This window comes from Cervus canadensis, chromosome X (assembly GCF_019320065.1).
Source record: "Cervus canadensis isolate Bull #8, Minnesota chromosome X, ASM1932006v1, whole genome shotgun sequence".
Lineage (NCBI taxonomy): Eukaryota > Metazoa > Chordata > Mammalia > Artiodactyla > Cervidae > Cervus > Cervus canadensis.
The window spans coordinates 65,466,487-65,478,837 of record NC_057419.1 but is presented as its reverse complement, the minus strand read 5'-3'; the positions used below and the strand labels follow the sequence as shown (position 1 = coordinate 65,478,837).

At 40.3% G+C, this 12,351-nt stretch overlaps 1 pseudogene; it reads right to left on the bottom strand.

Moving 5' to 3' along the window:
• Positions 1 to 9,502: 9,502 nt before the first annotated feature.
• On the bottom strand, positions 9,503 to 11,104 carry LOC122435591 (annotated as a pseudogene).
• Between the last annotated feature and the right edge of the window lie 1,247 nt (positions 11,105 to 12,351).

Below are 12,351 nucleotides of genomic sequence, written 5' to 3'. Positions count from 1 at the left end.
TATGGGAAGAAACAATAAGAGGAAATAGTTTCCTGAACCAAGAGGCTAGTAATACAGGTATGGTCTAGAGACTTTTGCTACTTACAAGGTCTGGTCTAGTGACAACACATTGAGTGGCCTGTCAATGGAATCTTGGTTAGACCTGGGAATGAGCCTTCCCAGGACCGTGGGACACAATGGCCATGATGCCCCCAAAACAGGGTCAAATATGTGGCTATGAAGGGCCACTGCTCCCTAGAAGTTGGCCCTTGCCAGCTGCCTCTACAAAGATTAAATCATGACCACTACAAGATGCTGACCTTCAACACTCCCTTGAAAGGAGTTCAGAGTGGAGACAAAAAATAAGGCACTCTGTGCTTTGGGGAAAACCCAGAAAAACCCAGGCCTTCAGATAGTCAGATGTTTTCAGGTAAAGTTTTTTATCAGTCCAAATTTTTGCATCTTCTCATACCTAGAGAAACACTAATGTCACTAACCAATGTCTGGACCTGGTTCTCCTGACTAGTGCCTCAGCAGCTTTCCTACTTCTGTTAATCTTTGGGCCATACAACTTTCTTGTTAAGTTTGTTTCTCCAGGTAGTAGTACAACAAGAATATCCCCCGGCCAACACCCAGGCAGTTCTGGAACAAGCTGCTTATCATTCTGTGGACTCTCACCTTCCTCTGTAGATGCGCCCCGAGGTCCTCAGGCTAGTCTCTCTTTGAGATCTTATATGGGAGACCACCCCCAGCGATAAAAATCTCAAGGGAGACCACCAACAACTAGCTGATCTGGAGATGTCCCAACACCTCTGGGCCCTGGGAAAAGTCTTCTGCCATATCGCCCGAGAAACCTGAGAAAGGACAGCCATTCCACTGGGCAATTGGGTTCATCCCTATCAGCCAGGAGATGATGTCGGGGTTAAAGATTGGAAAAAGGAACCACTTCAGCCCATTTGGACAAGCCCTCACACGGTTGTCCTGGCAGCCCCTACTGCTGTTAGTTACAGGCATCATCCCTTGGATCCACCACACCAGAGTCAAAAAGGCAGGGACTTCCTGTAATGAGGACAACTGGAAAGCAGTTTGGGACCCCGAAAATCCCCTCAAGTTCTGGTTCCAAAAACAGTGACCCTCACCCATGAAAGCTGCTGAGCCCTGCTCTAGTCACTCGGGAAGCTGACTAATCAATGCAGGGCGGAAGCTTGAGGATCTGGCTGTCAAAATGTCAATGGGTGTTCATTGTCAGCCCTGGCCTCTGTCCCTGGTTGGTATTATTGCTGCGCTGTTCGCTACAGGACTAGCTTCAGTCCCACCCCAGGACTGGGATTTGGGTCAGAAGCTGTGGCTAGCTGTCTGTTATCTCACTGTAGTAGGCAGCCTCATTCTTATGTCTCTTAGGATCCATTCTCCCTACTAACTAAATCGCTCACAGTATAGCTGACCCCCCTTCATGATAGGCTCAGTTGCTATAGCCGTGACAACCTGAAGATGGGAAGAAAACCTTTGCTAGTGTTCAGTTACCTGTTATGTGCGGGCTGCTTTGCAGCCTTTTGGTGTCCCTTGCTGTAACAGATGGTGCCATTCCTTATCCATCATGCACCTGTCAACATTACAGTCAACCCTTGGAAAATAGCTTACTTAACCATCAGATAGAACAATGTATAGATAGTCAATCCTATAGGCTGATCACCTACTGCCTTCATAACCATGCGGTGTATATCCAGGGGTCTGGGTGCCAAAGATGTTTTCTGGTTATGCCCCCTGCCGCCACTACCTTTCCAAACCCCAGGCAGTATCCCGACACCATGGCATTGCCATCATGCCCCTGTGCCTCCGTCTACTCCCAAATGCCAGGCAGATGTTACAACCCAGAACAGGTGTCTGTCTGCCAAATAAATGGGAAAACCTACTGGACAGGGACAATAATACAGACAAATGAAATCACAGACCAACTAGATTCCCTGGCTGAGGTGGTTTTACAGAATAGGAGAGGGCTAGACTGACTGGCTCAGAGGTTAAAGCGCCTGCCTGCAATGCGGGAGACCTGGGTTCGATCCCTGGGTCGGGAAGATTCCCTGGAGAAGGAAATGGCAACCCACTCCAGTATTCTTGCCTGGAGAATCCCATGGACAGAGGAGCCTGGTGGGCTACAGTCCATGGGGTCGCAAAGAGTCGGACATGACTAAGTGACTTCACTTTCACTTTCAGACCTACTGACAGCTGAAAAGGGAGGACTCAGCCTCTTCTTGAACAAAGAATGCTGCTTTTATGTAAACTAATCAGGAATAGTCAGGGACGTGGCCCAACAGCTAAGGGAACAAATCATGAAAAGGAGAGAGGAACTAGCAAATTCCTGGGGTAATGGGAACAATATCTGGAGCTGGGCATCAAGGCTTCTCCCTTCAGTCGGTCCTCTCTTCATGTTCTTTGCAGCGCTCTTGTTTGGCCCTTGTATTCTCAATGCTATTACCCAGTTCATAACCTCTCGAGCTGAATCCATAAAGTTACAAATGGTAATAGTTCAATATAGCCCCCTAAATGACGGGAAGCTCTGAATGTCCTACCAAAGCATGAGATAATGCTTTCTACAATGAGTGATAGAAGCATCAAGGGGGAGGGTGATGAAGAGAAGAGTTAAAACTTTACATAACCTCCTGCTCCTTCTGCCTCTGTAACTCAGCTTGCTCCTTGCAACGTCTGGATCACATAGGTCACATAGTCTCAGATATACTAGGAACTGGAGCTTATCTCACTCACCCTTGTCCTGCTCTTTGCAATTGCCCAGCCTCTGCAAACCCTCTTAATCATGCCTGCCCATGTATGAAAACTCTGTAACCCCTTTGTTCGGGGCTCAGAGCTTAGAGTGTTAACTCCTCTGGGCCCACCGGTGCAATAAACCTGAGTTCTCCAACTCTGTGAATGTGGTGCTTGGTTTCTCGAGTACTGGTTTCTGCAACAACATGAGAAAGTTGATGTATGTATTGTCTACTAGGAATTTTTTTCTTGAATTCTCATGCTCCTAACAAACACTTCTCTCATTAGGGAAATTGAATCTATTTCCTGACATCTAATTCTTTCCATTAGGTGAATGAGGTGGTCCATTTTCTTACATCTAGTATGTGTAATATGTCCCCAGTTTCATAACCTTTTCTAGATTTGTGAATATAAATGCTCATACATTGCTGTTCTTTGATCTATTCTCCCTAAACTACAGCATGATCTCCTTAAGATGTCAACTGGATCATGTCACATCCTCCTCAAAACTCTTCAAGAATTTCCCTTTAGACTGAAAACAATCTCTCACATCCTTTTGGAGCTGACCTATGTCTTCCTCTACAAACTCTTTGTCCTGCATAGCCCTGCTAACATCCTATTTGTGCTTCTCACTCCTGACCTTCTTTCATTCCCTCAGGCACCCAGAGTTCTTAACTCAGGCCCTTTGTCCATCTTCCCCCACCCCTGCCATTCCCATGCCCGACTTCTCATCCTTGAAGACATGCTGTGCATGATTACATCTAAGAGAGGCCTTCCTTGTGTTTTCAACTGAAATTAGGTTCCCTGTACATTTTAACAAAACTGAACTTACACTCTATATAACACTCATCACAGCTGTTAACTGTGTCTGTTTATAGGATAATCTGTCTGTCTCCCCCAGAAGAGTAAATATGTAAGTGCATGGGTTTTATCTATTTCACTCGATGCAGTATTCTTAGTCTAGCACAGTACTGATATTTCTTGACATGGATGAATTAATGCTGTCTCACCTCTCTTTTAAATGGACTGGACAAATTCAGTCAATGGATCTGTAAAAAATAAATATAAACTCTCCTCCCCCACTTCAGGGATCTCCTTTCCATATGGGTTTTGTTATGATATTTTTCTTGTTCAGTGGTTATGAAGCTGGTTACCTTAGATTGGGACTTGAATCCACCTGGCTGGGACTCAAACCTAGCCAAAACCCTGGTTGGGACTCTAACTCACATGGTTGGTACTCAGATCCAGCCAAAACCCACTTTGGAACTCTAACCCACCTGGCTGGGACTCAAACCCAGCCAAAACCCATAGTACCTGGTATCAGGACCGAATGAAGCTCAGGTTTTTGATGTCTCATTTCAGAAAGAATTCAGTGAGAGACAAAATGACAGGTTAGAAGTGAATCTATTTAGAGAGAAACACTCCACAGATAGAGTGTGGGCCATCACAGAGCGCGAGTCTGGCAGCCTCAAAATGAGGCATGGTTAGCTTTTATGGGCTGGGTAAATTCATAGGCTAATGAGTAGCAGGATTATTCCAACTATTTTGGGGAAGGGGTGGAGATTTCCAGGAGTTGGCCACCACCCACTTTTTAGTCTTTTGGTGGTGCCTTGGAACTGTGATAGCACCTTTGGGTATGTCGTTTAGCTTGCTGATTGAAGATCAAGGTCTAGTTGAATCTGACTTGTTTGCCATGTTGGACCCATTTGATTCTAATTGGTTTATGTTGTATCCTTGGGCTATGGCATTCTTTCAAAAGTTGTGCCCTGCCCCCTTCCCTCCAGTTCCAGTTATAAGTGGTGGCTATAGAAATAAATATTAATAAACTCTAAATTGTTTTCTATAATAGAATAAAAAATAGTGTCATTGGGAGAATATGGTTCAACTGATGAGGGATTTGGACAATGTCAGGAGGCCAAAGTGCTATTTAAGGCAGTGGATTTGGGAAGAAAAGTCCTGTATCTAGATAATCAGTGGATTTGAAGGATAAGCATATCTAACATACAATTTAAATTTACTTTGATATATCATGTTCATGTATTATTTAATAGAATTATTTTAAAGATAATATCCTGTTTGCTTTTAGCTTCAGGCCTCAAGGAGTAGAGTATGTGTCTCAGTTAGCTTATCCCCTTAGGGTGGAATGAAAGGAACAATCCTGAAACACAGAGTAGAGGATAAGTATTGAAGGCAGTGTACATGCTCAGTAATGAAATTGCTGTGTCACATGGTAGATTTGTTCCCAGTTTTTAAAGGAACATCCATACTGTTTTCCATAATGGCTGTATCAGCTTACATTCCCATCAACAGTGTAGGAGTGTTTCCTTTTCTCCACATCCTCTCCAGCATTTATTGTTTGTAGATTTTTGATGATGGTGATTCTGACTGCTGTGAAGTGATACCTCATTGTAGTTTTGATTTGCATTTCTACATTTCTCAACGTTTGCATGAGCAACGTTGAGCATCTTTTCATGTGTTTATTGGCTGTTGGTATGTCTTCTTTGGAGAAATGTCTGTTTAGGTCTTCTGTCCATTTTTTGATTGGGTTGTTTGTTGTTCTGATATTGAGCTATATGTGCTGCTTATATATTTTTGGAGATTAACCCTTCGTCAATTGCTTTGTTTTCAATTATTTTCTCCCATTCTGAGGGTTGTCTTTTCATTTTGTTTATAGTTTCCTTTGCTGTACAAAAGCTTTTAAATTGTATTAGGTCCCGTTTGTTTACTTTTATTTTTATTTCCATTAATCTAAGAGGTGGGTCATAGAGAATGTTGATGAAATTAATGTCAAAAAGTGTACTGCCTATGTTTTCCTCTAAGCGCTTTATTGTTTCTGGCCTTCGATTTAAGTCTTTAATCCATTTTGAGTTTATTTTTGAGTATGGTGTTAGGAAGTGTTCTAATTTCATTCTTTTACACATAGCTGTCCAGTTTTCCCAACAACACTTATTAAGAGACTGTCTTTTCTCCATTGTATATTCTTGCCTCCTTTGTCAAAGGTGCCCATAAGTATGTGGGTTTGTCTCTGGACTTTCTATCTTGTTCCATGTTTCAGTTCAGTTCAGTTGCTCAGTCGTGTCTGACTCTTTGCAATCCCACGAATCAGCACATCAGGCCTCCCTGTCTATCACCAACTCCTGGAGTCCACCCAAACCCATGTCCATTGAGTTGGTGATGCCATCCAACCATCTCATCCTCTGTCGTCCCCTTCTCCTCCTGCCCTCAATCTTTCCAAGCATCAAGGTCTTTTCAAATGAGTCAGCTCTTCGCATCAGGTGGCCAAAGTATTGGAGTTTCAGCTTCAAAATCAGTCCTACCAGTGAACACCCAGGACTGATCTTCTTTAGGATGGACTGGTTGAATCTCCTTGCAGTCCAAGGGACCCTCAAGAGTCTTCTCCAACACCACAGTTCAAAAGCATCAATTCTTCAGTGCTCAGCTTTCTTTATAGTCCAACTCTCACACCCATACATGACCACTGGAAAAACCATAGCTTTGACTAGATGGACCTTTGTTGGCAAAGTAATGTCTCTGTGTTTTAATATGCTGTCTAGGTTGGTCACAACTTTCCTTCCAAGGAGTAAGCGTCTTTTAATTTCATGGCTGCAATCACCATCTGCAGTGATTTTGGAGCCCAGAAAAATAAAGTCTGCCACTGTTTCCAGTATTTCTCCATCTATTTGCCATGAAGTGATGGGGCCAGATGCCATGATCTTAGTTTTCAGAATTTTCCACAGCTTATTGTTATCCACACAGTCAAAGGCTTTGGCATAGTCAATAAAGCAGAAATAGATGTTTCTCTGGAACTCTCTTCCTTTTTTTATAATCCAGTGGATATTCCATGTTTATGACCCAGCAATCATACTACTGGGCATATACCCTGAGAAAACCACAATTCTAAAAGACACATGTACCCTAGTGTTCATTGCAGCAATATTTACAATAGCCAGGACATGGAAGCAACCTAGATGTCCATCAACAGATGAATGGATAAAGAAGTTGTACATTTATTTATACAATGGAATATTACTTAGCCATAAAAGGAACCAATTTGAGTCAGTTGTAGTGAGGTGGATGAACCTAGAGCCTCTTATACAGAGTGAAGAATGTTACAAAAAAAATATTGTATATAACACCTATATATGGAATCTAGAAGAATGGTACTGATGAACCTAGTAGATGTCAACTACAAATTGGCACTTACCAAGAGCATTGCCAATGACTGAACAACAAAGACATTTGCCATCTGCCTCTATGGAGACTGAACCCCATGCTGCTATAGCTGTTGACTTCAACAACCCTTGACGGAGTTCAGGGTGGAATGAGGCACTCTGTACTCCAGGTCTTTAGATAGTTGGATGTTTTTAGGAACAGATTTTATGATCTCAATCCTTGCATTCCCTCATATATAGAGAAGGACTAATCCCTTCATGGTGACATCAGATCCTCATGACTAACAAAAAACTTTTTGTAAAATGTGTCCTTCATGGTATTGAATTCCCCTTTCATGAAAACTTTATATATTGACTTTCCCCCACTGACGCTTTGGAGCAGTCTCAGAGCTATCTGAGATGCTGTCTCCCAGACTGCAGTCCTCACTTTGCCCCAATTAAAACTTAACTCGCAACTCTCAAGTTGCACATCTTTTTTTACTCAACATAGAGAATGGACTTGTGGACACAATGGGGGAAGGTGAGGGTGGGACGAATTAAGAAAGTGTCATTAACATATATACACTATCATGTGTAAAATAGATACTGGGAAGTTTCTAGATAGTATAGGGAGCTTAGCCTGGTGCTCTGTGATGAACTAGAGGGGTGGGATGAGGGGAGGGGAGGGAGTCAAGGGATATATATGTAATTATGACTGATTCGTGTTGTTGTATGGCAGAAACTAACACAAAATTGTAAAGCAATTTTCCTTAATTAGAAAAATAAATTAAAAAAATTTTTTTAAATTGAAGCTAGACAATCAGAGCTGGAGTTCCTCTTTCTGCTTTAGTGCCTTTACCAGGAATTTGAAAGCATCTTTTTTGAAACATTGGTCTATCTGCAAGATATTGAGACCAATATTATCTAGATCTTTTTTAAAGGCTCTAGACTATGTCCTTAACAAAGAGTTTCAAAGAATTTAGGATTGTTAAGCTAAGGGCATCATAAAGTTGACCCAGGATTACAAGTATGACTTAGAAATAACCTCCAGGCATTGATATTAGAAGTAGTCTAGGAATTATTTGATGGTTCAACTGTCACTGTGGCATTCTGCCATAAAATAACCCATAATCTCATTAAAACCACATGAAAACATCTATTAAAAAATAATTTGGGGTTTTTCTAGACTATAGCAAGGCAGGGTGAGGTATCTATTAAAAAGTTTTCCAACTCTAACTTAAAATATACTGTATACAATGAGATAGGCAATAAAATACTTTTGAACTTTACATGCAGACATGCACATACACACAATATATAGAGACATACAAATATCTATACATATATATAATACATTTAGTAGAAATGTTATAAATTATTTCCCACCAAAACTTCTAAATGTATAGACAATCCAAACTATCATTAATCAAACCATTCAAAGTAAAATCTAAATCCTTAGCTCTCTAATGTTAGTTTTAAACTAACAGCTCCAAGCTTTTATTTTTATATTCTTAACATTACAAATGTTATACACTTGTGTCACAGAAAATTAGAAATATTGAGCACAGTTAAATACATTCTCAATCCCAACTCCTTTAATGCTAAACATTTAGTTTGTTTCAATTCTGATTTTCCCCCTTAACTTTGGTGTTGGTTGTTGCTGGGTTATTTATTTATTTATTTGCAAGTTTGTTTGGAGGTGTTTAAAGTGCATTTTCAGTGAGGAACTATATCATCTGTTTACAATAGAGCTCTTGAAAAACAAAAGGAGTTTAGAATTATGAGGCAGAACAAACTCCAGTCATGAGATACAACAAACATCATGTGAAAGCAACAGCCTGATATCTAGGTTATGAAAATTAGAATTAAAAAGTCACTACCCAGAAAATGTCCAGCTTTCTTACTTGGCAAAGCTTGGGTGCAATTCTATAAAAGATTTAATAAGCTGAATTTTTCCCATTGTGTAAACAAAATGATAAGACTAAATCTGTGCCTGGCAATTTCAGTCTAAATTCATAGTTACACAAAACACCAGACATTGTGCATTTCACTTGTTAATATACCATGTTTTCTCAGATAGTAGGAGGAAAGGCAAGGTAACTACAGAGAACAAAAACGTAGGAAGAAGAAATAATGTACCTTTATTTGACAATATAAAGTAATGGTGAAAAGAAAGCCTCAATTAATGCATCTCAGAAGGGCATAAAGACTATACTCCAACTTTGGAAAGTTAATTTAGAAAGACAGAGGGAGAGATTGAATAACTGCAGTTTATCATGAAAAATACACATATGATAGAATGGTGAACAATGGAGAATTCATACCATATGTTATTTGGAAAAATCTGTTAGTTTTCTTTGTTAAGATTAAGAAAGAATAGGTTTATCAAGTTCTGACATCCTTCATACTGTTGATAACAAATTAATAATAGCATTCCTGGCTCTGCACTTACAAATTAGGATTTCCTAATAAATGCTGATTATCCTAGTCAGGGAGGTCAGCAAAAAACCTAAATCCTGTTTTAGTCATTTCTAATCTTGTACATTCTATTCTCCTTTTTTAGCATGTAAAGATAACATATTAAGTTGGCAGACATTGTTTATGGACCCCTGAAGTTAGCTGTATTTTGACCAGTTAAATTTCAGATTTATTGACTGCTTAGTAACTAGAATAGAATTTGCTAGGAGACCAGGGATATTGGAGGAGTCTGTACTTGATGTTTTCTGAGAAGTCAAAAAAGAAGTCTCTTAGTTTCCAGTTAAATTGTATTTTTTAAATATACAGTTGTTCCTTTATTTCTGTTTGCCCATGCCCACTCAAAAGAAGACCATTAGGTCTTCACTTGTTTTATTCTCTTCTGTTTTGGTTTCCTTGAGATGCTTTTCTTTATGAAGTGAGGATATCCTCTTCACTCCTATTACAGGATTAGGTAGATTTTTTTGGTTATTTTCCCTGAAGGTCTATGTGGTTGCTTTACCAGACTTGTTGAAGAATAGACTCTAAAGACTGTAGGCTTTGGTGGTGGTGAAATAGGAATAGGAATCCTTACACTCTATGCAACCCTTTGAATTTTCGCTGAAATTTACCTGTGACTCAGAAACTTAAGTAGCCTGTATGTTGGTCACACATACTGCTGTTCTAACTGGAGTAGAACTGTTTCTGTCCCAAGAGTTGTCAGAACAGTTCAATGGACCAGTCTTCAAGTTAAGACACGGGCTGACAGTTATCACTGTTCATTGATAAGTAGAAGTTGTTGTCACTCAAAGATGTCACTTTAACACCATCGATTGAATGATTTTGCCTTTTTTTCTGAAGCACATGATTAGGTAGTAGTTGAGGTTGATTTGGTTTTACATGCACTGTAGCACTTTCCACATGAGTTTCAAATGTCTTTCTGCTTATCGCTTGCCTATAAACTGTATCTACAAAAAAAAAATGAATACCATCAGGAGGATCAACAATGAGCTTATTAGAGTTTTTTGGTTTTTTTAAACATTAGATTTAAAAATCACTTGGATTATGTGAAATTCTTCCTTATACTTCTCATCCACCTCCTTTTAATTCTACTGTGAGTCAGTTTTCTCTCTGCCCCTGGATGAAATCCTTCATGTGCCCCCTAGTTTTTCCAGTCCCTCTTAACCAATAAAAAAAGTATTTTAATCTCTTTAAAGCATCTACAAGTTCATCACATAATGATTTAACTCCAGTCTAATCTAGTGTTATTTCAAATGCCGAACTTATTCAGAATCACCCTTTTCTCCTTCCTAAGCGTAGACCTCCTCCAGTACTGGAAGCCTGCAGAAGGATAAAAATAGGAGCTAGCTTCTTCTCTTAGTTGTTTGCTAATTACTGTATGGCTCACCCAGGGCGATGGTGGAAAAGACACAAGTTTAAGTGGTTGGTTCATTCGGAATTCTGTTGGGGTACTCTGGTAATAGTACTTTTCCAAAGATACCCCTTTCCTTCCCACAGAGAGCATTTCTAGGATCTTCAGTAATTTTCCAGTTGAAGACCTCACATTTTAACTCCTTGATTAGGGGGCTGCCTTTTGTTTGGCTGACTATACAGAACTTTATCTTTGGCCTCTTGGCTTTCGTCTGCTTGTAATTGAGCTTCTTATGTATTCCAACTAGTCCTCTCAGTTCAATTGAGTTCAGTTGCTCTGAGTTGGAGTAAATATTAAGAAAACTCAAATTGGATCCCTTTTTCAAGGCCATATTTAGTCTCAAGGAAAACTGCACCTCTTCCCCACTTTTTTGAAAGAGAAGCTGGCTCCCTGGGCAGCCCTCTCAATTCTGCCAAGAGCAAGAGGAGGTACCAGCCGTAGATCTTGCTTTTGAAATTCATAAGCAGAAGTCAGATGCTTGTCCTTTTGTTCCTCAAGCTTTTGGAAACTATAAAGAGTTTTTAATAGATTCCAAAGCTCCTCTCACTTGAGGGGAAGTAAGTCTCAGTACAATTAAACTTTTCTTGGAATAAATCTTCACTACTCTATACTTCTACATCACCTAGTCAAAGTGAAAGTGTTAGTCACTCAGTCATGTCCGACTCTGCAACCCCATGGACTGTAGCCCGGCAGGCTCCTCTGACCATGGAATTCTCCAGGCAAGAATACCAGAGTGGGTTACCATGCAGGGGATCTTCCCAACCCAGGGATTGAACCTGGGTCTCCTGCATTGCAGGCAGCTTCTTTACTGTCTGAGCCACCAGGGAAGCCCTGCAGAGTAGCTAAAATGAAAAAGAAAATACTAAGTGTTTTGAGGATGTGGAGCAACTGGAACTCTCATATACTACAGGTCGGAGTATACATTGACATAGCTAGAAAATGCTTTGCTATCATATACTACAGCTCAGCTCAGTTCTGTTCAGTTCAGCCACTCAGTCGTGTCTGACTCTTTGTGACCCCATGGACTGCAGCACTTCAGGCTTCCCTGTCCATCACCAACTCCCGGAGCTTGCTCAAATTCATGTCCATCGAGTCGGTGATGCCATCCAAACATCTTATCTTCTGTCGTCCCCTTCTCCTCTCACCTTCAATCTTTCCCAGCATCAGGGTCTTTTCCAATGAGTCAGGTGGCCAACGTATTGGAGTTTCAGCTTCAGCATCAGTCCTTCCAATGAATATTCAGGATTGATTTCCTTTAGGATTGATTGGTTTGATCTCCTTGCAGTCCAAGGGACTCTCAAGAGCCTTCTCCAACACCACAGTTCTATATACTATAGAACTCTGCACAGTTCTCCAATACTATAGCTAAACATATCTATTCTTTTTGACTTAGCAGTTCTACTCTTTAGGCATATATCTAACAGACATGCACATATATGTTCAACAAAAGTATGTTTGTAGAAGCCCTATTTGTAATATTTCCAAATTGAAAATTGCTTAATTACCCATCATCAACAATAGAAGGAAAAAAATAAGTTGTGGTATATATACTCACACAATATAATTTAGCTTTGAGAA